The following is a 13,662-nucleotide window of genomic DNA, read 5'->3' as shown; positions in this document are numbered from 1 at the left end:
AGATGTGTCGATATTACTTTTGCATTTCTCCAAACATCACTCCATTACTTTACCAGTGTCCAAGAAACACAGGTTTCCTCTTATGTCGAATATTAACTGTGTGGCGATAAATAATGCCCTATAGTCAAAAGCATTTGTTGATGATAATTGGAAAGTTTAATAGGAAGTTTACTTATTGCACAGTAAAAGGAAATGTATACATCATAATTGAGAAAATATGGTGGGATTGCAGTCCAAAGAAGATATTGGAGGAAGTGTTTAAGCAATTCATTTTAAAGATATTATTAAGGGAGTCGAACTCAATTAAATATAAGTCGCCCTTATTATTGTAATTTACTGTAATATAACTGATCTTACTAATAACCTTCTGCTTCAGTAACTCTGTCTCTCTTTCTCTTTTACTGTATCTCGTTTCTGTTCTTCTGTGAGTAGCTCCGCCCACTGAACCACAAGCCCCGCCCCCTAGATATGATATTGGCAGCTCTTTCTGCTGATTTGTGCATTTATTTGTTTACTGCACATGGAAACACTGAAGGCCTTGCATTGATTATCTGATATTCCCCCTCTCACAAAGACACACGAACAGAGAGATGCTGTTAAACTGCAGGAACGGAAACATCTGCTCGTCTCAGGCTCCGCCCACTCGGCTCTCTGAGGGAAATAAAGGCCTCATGTCCAACTTTTAGCTTTATGTGCCAAAGCTTTTAGTAACATAAATATTTACTGTATTAGTCCGGTCACTCACACACACACACACATTTTTATACTTTATTTGATTCCACATTACAAGTTAAATTTCATTAGGAATCAAAAAAAAAAAAAAATCCAACAGATTAAAACACATCAGCACATTGTTATGATGTTCTAAGGGTACAGGAAACACACACACACACACTTACTCACAGACGTACGTATGCACGCACACACACACTCACGCACACACACACTCACACACACACTGCGAGGCTCTGATGAATTACTGAGGTGTTTTGATAGGTTGTGTTTGAAGAGAATCAAGATACTTCCTGTTATATTTTTGTGTGTTATAGAGAGAATTGTGTGTAACGTTAGTGGTTTGAAAAAGCGTTTTATTATATTGAAAACTGAATCGAGAATCAATTAGTGTGTAGTTTTGCAGATTTGGTGTGTGGTTCTGGTGTTTGATGGTCAGGTTTCAGAAATTGTGTGACAAGTAAGGATTTTGTGTGCAAGCAGTTGAAAAAAAAACTGTAACCCTCAGGAGCTGAAATTAAACATATTTAATGAATATTTAATGAGGCGAAACCGGTTCAGAATTGTTTTGTTTGAGCGTTGCTAAGCAACTCTTTGTAACACTGGAGCTGATAGAATGCTTCACACTGCGAAGCACTGATGATGCGACTGGCACCGCGTCACATGATCAATCACCCGTGTCTCGTTGCCACAGTTACTGGTTCCCCTCAAGCTGACCGAAGAGAGGAAGCGAAACGCTTCCTGAGATCAAACACTCATTCATAAAGAAGCTTTATAAAGACGCTCCACAGGATCACTGAATCACGAATGTCACACACACGGCCAAACGAGCTTCAGGAGCTACGACAGATAAACTGTTATGTAAACAGACGGCATGTAACGCAAGAAACTGGAGGAAAGTTGCTCTCACACACACACACACACACACACACACACCCACAGTGGCTGCAATAGACGTGAAACCCTGTGTGGAAAAAACTGCAGCGTTTCCCAACCGCAGATCATACGGTGTTATACAGTATTTAGTGTGTGTGTGTGTGTGTGAGTAGATCAGCAGTCATGAGACGATCATTCATTCTCATGAGTTTGACATGAACACACCGAGATCAGAAGCGAAACAGAGCTATTTTTACACCATGCATGTTTCAGGTTCACATTTGAAACACGTTTAGTTTTCACCTTAGAAGAGTTGTGAGTCTGCACGATCGAGTGAACTGGAATAATTACTGGGATCAACTATTGTTCTTCTGTGTTTTCTGCCTGAAAAGGCTTTGCGCTCGAAGTGAGGAACTTTTAAACTTTGACTAAACAGAGAAGAATTATTTTAGCAAGTATGATGTGATTAATTGTGCAAGTGTCTAGCGGTGTAGCGGTTCTGATCAGCTGTGATTACATCATGTGTGATGGACCGCTTCCTCTTTATACCCCAGAGTACACAACAACACGGCCTACCTTCTATAGATGTAATAAGAGTGAAACTCAGCTGACCCATGTGTGTGTGTGTGTGTGTGTGTGTGTGTGTGTGTGTGTGTGTGTGTGTGTGTGTGTGTGCAGTTTCCCAGTAAACACCTCTTCGTCAGGTGTGTTTAAAAATTAAACGGAAGGATTTCAACTTGAGTCTCTTCAGCTCAAAACTAAACAACTTAATCTTCTTGAAAGGCGGGAAGAGTCGTCGCAATAAACAGGACATTTTTCTTTACAGCGTGTGGTTTTAAACGTTTTTAACACGATATGTATTCGCTGCTTATTGTTGTATACTACTAATTAAGTACTTTAACTCATCAAACATTTATGTTGATATTTCCAACATTTAGTTTCCAGTAAGTATTGGGCTGCTGAGATGGCTAACTGTATTTTGTTCATTGGTGAAATATGGCTAATATGCTGGTAAATCTGTATTTTCTATTGAAGTTCAGCTATGAAATGTAAAAGATGCAACCTGAATAAAGCTGTAGAGGAGAAGCAATAACTGGTGTTATAAAGCACAGTAAAATTAATCAAATAAGAATAAAAATAACAGTATAATCCTGTACTTTACTTTACAGTAGGCCTATAACTGTAGTACAGTAATCACAGCCCTACAGTAATCAAGGCCCTTTCACATATACAGTCTTTACTGGTAAATTACCGGTAAGAGATCGTGTGTGAACAGGACCTTTTCACAAATACCGGTAAAATGGTTTCGGCAATTTACCAGTGAGGGAAGTTGTAACATTACCAGTAAATTACCAGTATTGTGCTCTGAATGAAGATTACTGGTATAATCAGAACGCGCTGACGTAAGAAGTCTGGGCCAATCAAAATAGTTACTTTTTAATAGTTTTTCTATTTAAATATAAGATGATCATCTTGACAGTTGCGCCGCCGCCACCTCATAGGTTTTTTAACGAGTTGCGCTCGAGACCCAGCCTTCGTTTTTACTGTTATGTGCGTCTTGTGTTTTTAAGAGCTGACACACTGTTCTGTTTTCCCTTTTGCCTTTCACTCAGACATCGAAATATTGTTTAAAGATCACTTCCGATGACTGTGAGAACAGCTTATTTGTGTATTTACCGTTAGTTCTGGTAATTTTACGGTAATTCACCAGTATTGCTGTGTGAAAGGGGCTATTGTTAGACTTTGACTCAATACTGAAGAATCCATTCATGACGTACTAAATTGTGCAAACTGTCATTGTGTGTGGTGTTGGTCCGCTGTGGATCTGGCCATGTTATGTGCGAAGCCTGTTTCATCTCTAACGCACTTCAGAAAGTACAACAAATGTGGACGTTTGTTGATCAGCTGTTTACGCTGATGTCATGAAGAACTTCCTCATCAGCACAAAACTCAGCTGACCCATAAATCTGTGTGTGTGTGTGTGTAATAAGCAGTGTGTGTGTAATAGACCCCTTTTCAGTTAGTAAACATGGTGACGTTTTTTTGTGGGCGGAGCTTGGAGGCAGAACGATCCCCCTGGCCGCTTCACTAACGCTAGTTTGCCAGTTTTGTTAGCTTGTTTTTTAACAATAACTGGAGAATTTAATCTTAAAAGATTTCATCTTAATGTGCGAGCTCACTCACTGTCCAGGACCGCGATTGTTATATCGCAAAAGTAAATTTTAACGGACGGAACCATATTGGCCGACCCGTACACGCTCACTTAATGATGGACGATCTGACAGGATTAACGTTAACGCCGCCTCCGGTCGAGTGCCTGACTTCTACACCGACCCGATAGAGAAACTGAGGGCGTATAAATATTTAGATGCCAATAACTATGTGATAAATGCTCACGTACAAGACTTGTGGTACGACCCGAGGTTCTGCATATCCAGCGCCAAGAAGACGACGATGTAAAGAGTGACAATCAATCAAAACTACAATCATAGATTCACATAATCACAATAATTTCGAAAACATTATGCAATGAAATGTCAAACTGAAGCCTGTACTCCGTCGATTCTAGAACCCAACAACCCAAGAAGATGACATTTAATAATGATAATAATAATTTAAGCTCCTTATTATGTAGCCGAATCTGTGCTGGTTTGTATTGGCCGCCTCCAGTTTTAACTCTGGTTTGCCTCCAGCTAGCGGCGCGACGTAGCCGTGACGTAGCCGTGACGTCGGCGCAAAAGGAGAGTGTACGCGCGTTGTGGACCCGCCTATAGGCACAATGCATTTTTGCTATTTAAACAACGTGACGCAGGACGTGAAAATGATAACTACGTCAGGCTGAAACTAGCAAAACACACTTGCGTCGGACGCCTGGCGCCTCGCTAAGACACAGATGGTGATTTACTGATGCACAGTGAATTGAGATGGTTGTCCCGTGGGAAAGTGCTTGAATGGTTTCTGAGTCTCCTCGCTCCACTTTCCCGGACAGCAAAGGAAAACGGGAACCGGTGCTGGATCACACAGCTGGCTTTTCTGACGGAAAACCTGAAAACTCTCTCAACTTGCAGCTTCAAGGAAGAGATGAGCCTCCACTCTGAATGCAATCACAGCATTTCAGAACTAAATAACTGCCCTCGGAAAAATACTGGGTTGTTTTAACCCAATTTTGGGTCAAATATGGACCCAGCTGTTAGGTTAAATGGACCCAGCTGTTAGGTTAAATGTTAAATTTTTTTGCACACTTATTGGAGTTTTATGACAACAACAACAACAAAGGGAAAAGAAAAAAAGAAAAACATACATTGAACAAAATACAAAGGCCTCCTTTGTATTCAACTGTATTCAATTGTATTCTTTGTATTCAATTGTATTCAACCTATACAATTGAAACAAAAATAAGTCTAGTTGTAAACAACGTAATCACTGATTAATAAACCTTATATTTACAATACTTCTACCATCTTTTGCACAAGTTTACCAGAAACCCAATCAGTAGAATCTCACAAAATTAACACACAGTGTACAGTTGTATTGGGAAGAACAGTTATGCAGTTTCTAGGGCCAGAAAATGGGTCCATTTTCTCAATTTTTCCTTAAATTATGATTCTCTTAACCTTATAGTGTAGGTTAATTTTTCCATTATAAAAATGCTTTGAATTAAACTTGTCCATTTTAAATTGCATTTTCAATCCAACGTTTGGGTTTGTCCACATTTGACCCAAAATTGGGTTAAAACAACGGCAGAGAATTCATTCACTTCCCACAAATGACCCATCTCTGCAGCCGCTCTTCAGACACACAGGATTTGTGAATGTTTTTGGAAGAGCTGAGGGGGGGATTTGAACCCAGATTCAAGGATGTGAATGAGCACAAGGAGATGTTCAACTTTAGTGCAAACCCCTTCCACGTGGATGTGTCATCTCTCACTCCAGCTAACAGTAGAAATGGTAGAGCTGCGGACAAAAGACATTCTCGAAAGTTGAACTCAGAGCTGGTTTTGGTCACTTCTGTTGGTGTCCGAGGAAGATTTTCCCACTTGAGGGACAAGCTATGTCCTTCTTCGTGACGTGAGCACACACACTAGTGAGTCAATATTCTCAACCATGAACACCATAAAGAGGAAACCGCCTCACCAGTGGACATCTCGCATGCCTCACAAGAATTGCAACAACAAGCTACAAATGCAACACGAAGAAAGCCAAGGAAATGCATGCATGCTTCCACTCATCCCAGCATTAAGGTAATCCTGCTTTTTTGTCATTAATTCACGAGTTCACACTCACAAATAAGTCAGATAGAATAAATAGTATGCGTATTTGGCGTGCTGTCCGAGGAGAGGGCTCCGCGCTCGGTATTCGGCCCGAACCCAGAGTACTCCCCCCGTATTGCTGGTTTAGGAAGTAACCAGGCGAGTGTGAGGAGACGGGGTGGTGGAGGGATGCTGAAAAACTGTCGAGGAACGTTGGTGAGTCAAATGAGTATGTATATAGGTCTCCACTCATGCTGATTGGATAGAAATGTTGATTACTGATTGTTGACAGCTGGTTGGAATGATGTGATAATTGAATCAATTATTTGAACGTGCTCCTCCCGAACTTTGTTTATAAAACATCATGAAAAATCATCTTGTCTAAATGATACATTTGTCCTATCAGTGTGCAGACCTCTGACCCATCAGTCGAGCGGAAGCAGGTCTAGCATACCCTGCAGCTCAGGATGTGACAGCTTCAGTGAGAACGCTTGCACTCAGCCCTGGACACCGAAACACGGAGGACAAGAAGCCACTAATCCTTCATATATCACAAACCAAAGCAGGAACTGCAGTGTTTCCTAACATGGAGCTGAAGTGCATACTTATGGTTTTTGGTGAGTTGATGCTTCACTTTTTTAATGTGTGTGATAAATATCTTTACGTTAAAGATAGAACTTAAAGATAGTTACATGCTTCAGGTTTGTTACATGCTCTGTTGGACAACAGTCCAATGAATTATGTAAGGGATAATGTAGATCCAGCCGGTTGTTCTCTCAGAATAAACACTGACAGGGTGATCAGGTCTTCATCAGCCTGAAGGGGTTTATTCTGAGATAACACACACACACACACACACTAGGGTTGCCACCTTCAGTGTGGCAAAATAAGGGACACCCCCAAATAATACAAATTATTTTTTAATATAATTTTACAAATTTAAAGTTTGCCACTTTGCCACTGTTGTGTGTTTTGCGTTGTTTCTGATTTTGAGGATGCATTTTGTCAATCTTCTAAACAGGGTCCGACCTTGATGTAATTTGATTCTAATCATAATGTAACATTATTGAAAAACAGATTTTTGTCTGTACAAAAAATGCTCAACTTTGACAAAAAGTCATTTTCATTGTTATAATTGTGATTTCATAATATGTAGATATGAATCCAACTAAAAACTAGTGAAAATATGTATTTTAGTCAAATAGCAAATTGTGTAGCTCTGCAGCCATCTACTAAAGTGATCATTTCTTTACTTTTAAAACGGCATTTTCCAAAAGATGGGCAAAAATCTTACACGACTAAACCATGTCAAATCCATGATCCATGAACGTTAGAAATGTGGGTCTTTTATAAAGTGAATTGTACTTGAAATTGTTTTTTTGTATAAAAAATATTTATTTATTTAGCCTAAATTAAAAAATATATAATAAATCCTCCTAAAACTATAAATCCTAAAAAAACTATTATTAGGGCCCGAGCACCGATGGTGCGAGGACACTATTGGAATTGCTCTGTTTATTATTATTATTATTATTATTATTATTATTATTATTATTTTCCGCATTTGATCGCATTTTTGAGGTCCTAAACATGCACGAAAACTCACGAAAATTTGCACACGCGTCAGAACTGGCGAAAATTGACATCTGATATGCGTTTCAGAATTGGGCGGGGTAAAATGGCTCGATAGCGCCACCTATAAAGGTTCAACGGAGTGCGCCTCCCGCTACGTTTCACGTACGTGTACGAAATTCGGTACATACATGTAATGACCCAATACCTACAAAAAAGTCTCTTGGAGCATAGCCTTAAACACAACAGGAAGTCAGCCATTTTGAACTTCCTCTCTGATTTTTGTGCAGTTTTTGCCATTTTCAGGCCTCGTACTTTAACGAACTCCTCCTACAGTTTTAATCTGATCATCTTCAAATTTGGTGAGTGTAATCTTAAGGCCTTTGCGACGTTAAATTGCGAAGATCTAGAGTTTTCGTTGAAGGGCGTGTCCTCGGCGGCCTGACAAATTTTGATGTTTCGCCATGAAACAGGAAGTTGCTGTAACTCAGGCAAACAATGTCCAATCTGCCCCAAACTTCACACGTTTGATAAGAGTTCTGTCCTGAACACATGACCATGCTCAAATTCAGTTACAGTCATAGCGCCACCTGCTGGCAACAGGAAGTGACATGTTTAACACTGTTTTGGACTCCTAATAACATATAAAAAATTGCCAGCAAGTGCTTAACATGTTAACAACATACTAGAAACATGCTAAAACATGCTAGCAAACATTAGCTAAGTGCTAAAGAATGCTATTACTGCAATTAAATAGGAATTTGCTGTAACTCAGGCATTGAATGTCCAATCTGCCCCAAACTTCACACGTTTGATAAGCGTTCTCTCCTGAACACATGACCATGCTCAAATGCAGTTACAGTCATAGCGCCACCTGCTGGCAACAGGAAGTGACATGTTTAACACTGTTTTGGACTCCTAATAACATACAAAAAAGTGCCAGCAAGTGTTAAACATGTTAACAACATACTAGAAACATGCTAAAACATGATAGCAAACATTAGCTAGGTGCTAAATCATGCTATTAATGCAATTAAATAGGAATTTGCTGTAACTCAGGCATTGGATGTTTAATCTGCCCCAAACTTCACACGGTTGAATATTCTCATGTTTAACACATTTACATGAGAATATTCAGTTATAGTAATAGCGCCACCTACTGGCAACAGGAAATGACATGTTTAACACTGTGATGCTGTACTAGCAACATATTAAATATGCCATTGAGTTATAAACATGTTAGAAACCTGTTAAAACTTGCTAGCACTTCTTAGCTAAGTGCTAAAGCATGCTAATGCAATGAAACAGGAAGTTGTTGTTACTAAAGAAGGCAATGTCCAATCTTTCCCAAACTTTACACGTTTGATAAGAGTCCTGTCCTGAACACATCTACATGACACTTTTCAGTTATAGTAATAGCGCCACCTACTGGCAACAGGAAATGACATGTTTAACACTGTGATGCAGTACTAGCAACATATTAAATATGCCATTGAGTTATATACATGTTAGAAACATGTTAAAACATGCTAGCAATTCTTAGCTAAGTGCTAAAGCACGCTAATGCAATGAAACAGGAAGTTGGTGTTACTGAAGAAGGCAATGTCCAATCTGCCCCAAACTTCACATGTTTGATAAGAGTCCTGCCCTGAACACATCTACATGACAATTTTAAGTTAAAGTAATAGCGCCACCTACCGTCGACAGGAAGTGACACGTTTTACACTGTGATGCATTACTAGCGATATATTTAATATGCTATTGAGTTCTAAACATGCTAGAAGCATGCTAAAACATGCTAGCAACACTTATCTGAGTTATAACGCATGCTATTATCCCCATAATCAAGGACATTTTTGTAACTGACTTTGACATACTCCTCCTATTTTTACCTACTTAAATGCACATTGCCCACCGTGCTCTGTCTTCCTAAAGCCACCGGGTGGCGGTGGCACGGGTGCGAGGGCCCTTTCATCGCTGCTTGCAGCTTTAATGTTGTTTTAAAATTACATTTTGTTGAAACAATACAAGTGTGACTTTCCCCCCCACACTAACATAAAAAACAGATATTATTAAATTGATTTACATTTTTTTGTAGATCTAGAAAGTGTTGTCAACCGTGCAAAGTCTCACGCCATTTGGACAAAGATAATGTTTTATTTATTTCAGCAAACGTCATTTGGGGTCGAAAAGACCCGAACAGCGCACGAGGGGTTAAAAAACGTGCAGGTTTACAGCGCATGTTCACGAGACTCAGTCGCTATAGAAACAAAGACGCTAAAATGCAATCACGCAATGAGCTTCTCTACTACCAAATTGATTTCTTTATATTTGCTATTAGTATTATCCATACTGCAAAATTCTTATGTTTTTATTCAACTATATGTGGGCCTAATGTAAAATACGGGACAAATCGCGTCCCTTATTGATTTGATACGGGACGCATCATCTTACTTGTAAATACGGGATGATTCCGTATTTTAAGGGACGGGTGGCAACCCTAACACACACACCTGAGGGGGTTTATTCTGAGATAACACACACACACACCTGAGGGGGTTTATTCTGAGATAACAACCGGCTGGATGTACATTATCCCACTTTTTACACGGCTACTTGCAAGTAAATAATTAGACACGAAATATTGATCTGAGTTGAAATATATTATTAGGTCTTTAAACGCAAAATAGTGGCTCGACTGGTCGAGTCTGTTTTCCAAGATGGCTCCTGCCTGTATACGCGGCGTGTACTGTCTTTATAAAGTATCTTCTTGTTAAACTGTCTGTACACTTCCACAGTTCTCAATGCTTCGGTTTGCATGTAGGGACCCTCATTACGCTACCGTGTTAGTGTGAGGCTATTTTGAGCCGTGTTAGTGTGAGGCTATTTTGAGCCGTGTTAGTGTGAGGCTATTTTGAGCCGTGTTAGTGTGAGGCTATTTTGAGCCGTGTTAGTGTGAGGCTATTTTGAGCCGTGTTAGTGGTATTAACTAGCGATTTCTTTTGACTTATATTCTATGCCCCATATACTAGCATTATAAGCATGGGCGCGTATAGGGGGGAAAGTTAGGACGATTCCAAGGGCTTCTGACTGACAGGGGCCCAAACAAATACGTAAAAAGTAATTAAAAATTTGTATTATATTATACACTATATAAACCATCATCATTGAGTATATTTCAAATAATAATAAAATTAATGATGTCTTTGATTGTACTTATTTTGGCAATAAAAGTTAAATATCCCCATTGACCAAAAAGTAAACATCCACCCCCCTGTATCTGCATGAAATGGTTTGGTCCTGCCTTAGCGCACTCAGTAGCCGCGTTTCTATTACAGATTTGCGCAGAACTTTATTTTCTAAATATCGATACAAAACTATTGCGAAATGACGGCGTTTCGATTAACCGATGTTATGCGACTAAAACTTAATTTTCCTCTCGCGAATAGTCATTTAAAAAATCATGGCAACGGACGTTGGTAGGTTTATATATCCCAGCCACCGCACTAGACATTATTATTATTAAGGGAAGGAGACGTAGGCGTGTTATTCAAGCATCAGTGACAAGGAAAGACTCTGTGAGCGGCAGATATGAGGAGTTTCTGGGTGTTTCTCCCTCATTTCTGCTTCGAGGTCTTGATTGTGGCATTTCTTTGAGGTTTAGAATCCAGTATTCCTGTAATTCGTTAACAGATTGACACCCTTTCTTTTGTCTTTCCTCTCTCTATTTTCTCTCTTTCGTTTTTTTGAAAACCAGATTTTCTTTTTTTTCCTATGCAACTTTGTGGTTTCTGGTGTTTCTGGCAACTAAACACCGTCATCCGTGTTTCAATTACCCTTCAAATTGCGCAAATTGAAATGAGGTGGTTTTTCAGGCAATTTTGAAAAATAAATATTTCGCAAAACTGCAATGGAAACGTTTTTTGCGCATTTACACTCACATGATGTAGATGGTGCGGTGTGTTCGGACAGAATACGAGACGAGTTGTTTATTAAATTCATAAGACAAAAGAATTACAGGAATACTGGTGTATTTCAATTTATTTTTAGAAGCTTACACACACACACACACACACACACACACACACACACACACACACACACACACTAGCACTATAATAACCATGATGTGGAAATTCCGTTTTACACGTCAACTTTATTTTGTTGTTGGCATATATGTGCAGTTAAGTTAAAAAATCTGATGTTTTTATTCTTTTGAGATGATGATGTTCATTTATTTTGATTAAAAAGTTAATATATATTTAGGTTTTTTCATTTTTTTTATTTTTTTAAATCTTTCATTAATTTTACAATAAAAATACATTGAGACTGTAAAGGATTGCTTTAAGGACATTTTTATGGTGGCTTTTAATCTGGCATCAAATAATGAATTGCACACTGTATGCAGACTTGCATTTACAAATCACCAGCAGTAAATATTGTGCTAGTGCTAGTATTGAACTACAAGAAGCAAGACAGTTGCAAGCATTTGATTAGAGTTATGTAAAGCATCTGATGGGACCCCTGGTTATAAGCTAATCTGTTTTTAGAGATAAAACTCTTTACATTCGATTATCATGAAAACACATCCCAGAGAACGATCGACTCGGTAACCATGTGTTATAAACCCCTAGGTTCATTTTTCACTGGTCCTTTAATGTGTTTCTTGAGTCCTTCTCTTTGTGGGCGCGTGCAGTTGTTCAGTTACAACAAATACTGCAAGTTTTCACAAAGTGTAGCTACCTTCAGGAATCATTCCAATGCTGATTTGTTGCTCTAGAAACACTTCTGATTATTATCAGTGATTATTAGCAGTTGTGCTGCTTCATATTTTTCTGGGAACCCTCATACATTTCATTTTTCAGGACTCTTTGATGAACAGAAAAAGTTTATTTTTGAAAACAGAAATATTTTTGTAACATTATAAATGTCTACTTGTTTTTAAATATATTCTATATTTTTCAAAATGTATGAAAGCAAAAACAAATAATTCTACAGATCTTGTTTTCTTTATCTTCATCAGGTTTGTTCCCGCTGTCTAGTGAGTCTCAAGGATGTGACGTTGGATTCAAAATAATAAATAGGATCTGTGTCGGTAATGAGCCTGTGTTTTAACACAATATGTTTTTATCATAATGTAAAAAAGTGAATGCACTGTATGTCACTCAAAACAGGGAATTAGTGTAACCGTAGTTTATAAACGTTGTAATGATATTTCTTTCTTGATTCCTGCCTCACAGATGAAGATGAGTGTGTGATGGCGAGTCCGTGTGGAGAAAACGCTCGGTGTTTAAATACACTTGGAAGTTACTACTGCATCTGTGATGAAGGATTTCAATCAAATACACCCAAGTTCACAGCAACAACCGGACAGTGTGTGGGTACGAGACGGGTTTATGAGATAAAATCACTATGATTAAAATACTATAATTAATTATACTACTACTCCCCCAACAGACATCAATGAGTGTACTGAGAAGACACACACATGCTCCAGTGGTATGGTGTGTGTGAACACCGCTGGCTCTTATATCTGCTCGTGTCCTGAAGGATTTAATCGTGACCCAGGACTAAACTCATCGTGTGCAGGTGAGCGGCCTCACTCTGTGTTTCAATACAAATGGAAATTACTACTGCACCTGTGATGAAGTCCACTACACTGAAAAAGAATAAATACTGAAAAATTTACAGTAACTTTCTTGCAAATTTGGTTGCCAGCAAGCCTTTAAATTAAGAAGAGTAAATAACTTAAATATACAGCACAACTGTGAAAACAGCAAAAGCACCTGTGAATTTACAGTATGTTATATATGTCAGTATGTTACTGTAATAACACCCTGATCTGAATTAAAACCTGTTAACTCACTTCATTTGAGGAAACCGGTTGTCTTAAATTGGCCAATTGCTATTTAATATGTATACCGTATTAATAATCTGAGTATATTAGCATTTCATTTGAATCCATAAAAAAATTATGTTTTTGAAAATAAAATTATCAACTGAAAGCAAAACTAAAGCAATCAGTTTAACTGTAAAAACGTTGCCTTGGTTTAACTCACACATAATTGTGGAAAAAATTTTTTTTACACTATTAATTTTGTAACTCACGTTTATACACATTACTATAACATAGTTAATGTCACATATTTTTCAAAATATGTAAAGTGGCAATTCCTTATTCATATTGTAATAAAATAATATGATTTCTCTCTCTCTCTCTCTCTCTCTCTCTC

At 38.4% G+C, this 13,662-nt stretch overlaps 1 protein-coding gene across 1 annotated transcript in view; it reads right to left on the bottom strand.

Moving 5' to 3' along the window:
• The window catches only part of LOC307001060 (uncharacterized protein), a 201,364-nt gene that overhangs the window by 36,306 nt on the left and 151,396 nt on the right, over window positions 1-13,662 (bottom strand). The gene's annotated exons all lie outside the window — the stretch shown is intronic.

The sequence above is a fragment of the Phoxinus phoxinus genome (genome assembly GCF_949152265.1).
Source record: "Phoxinus phoxinus genome assembly, chromosome: 6".
Lineage (NCBI taxonomy): Eukaryota > Metazoa > Chordata > Actinopteri > Cypriniformes > Leuciscidae > Phoxinus > Phoxinus phoxinus.
This window is presented reverse-complemented; position numbering and strand designations above follow the sequence as displayed.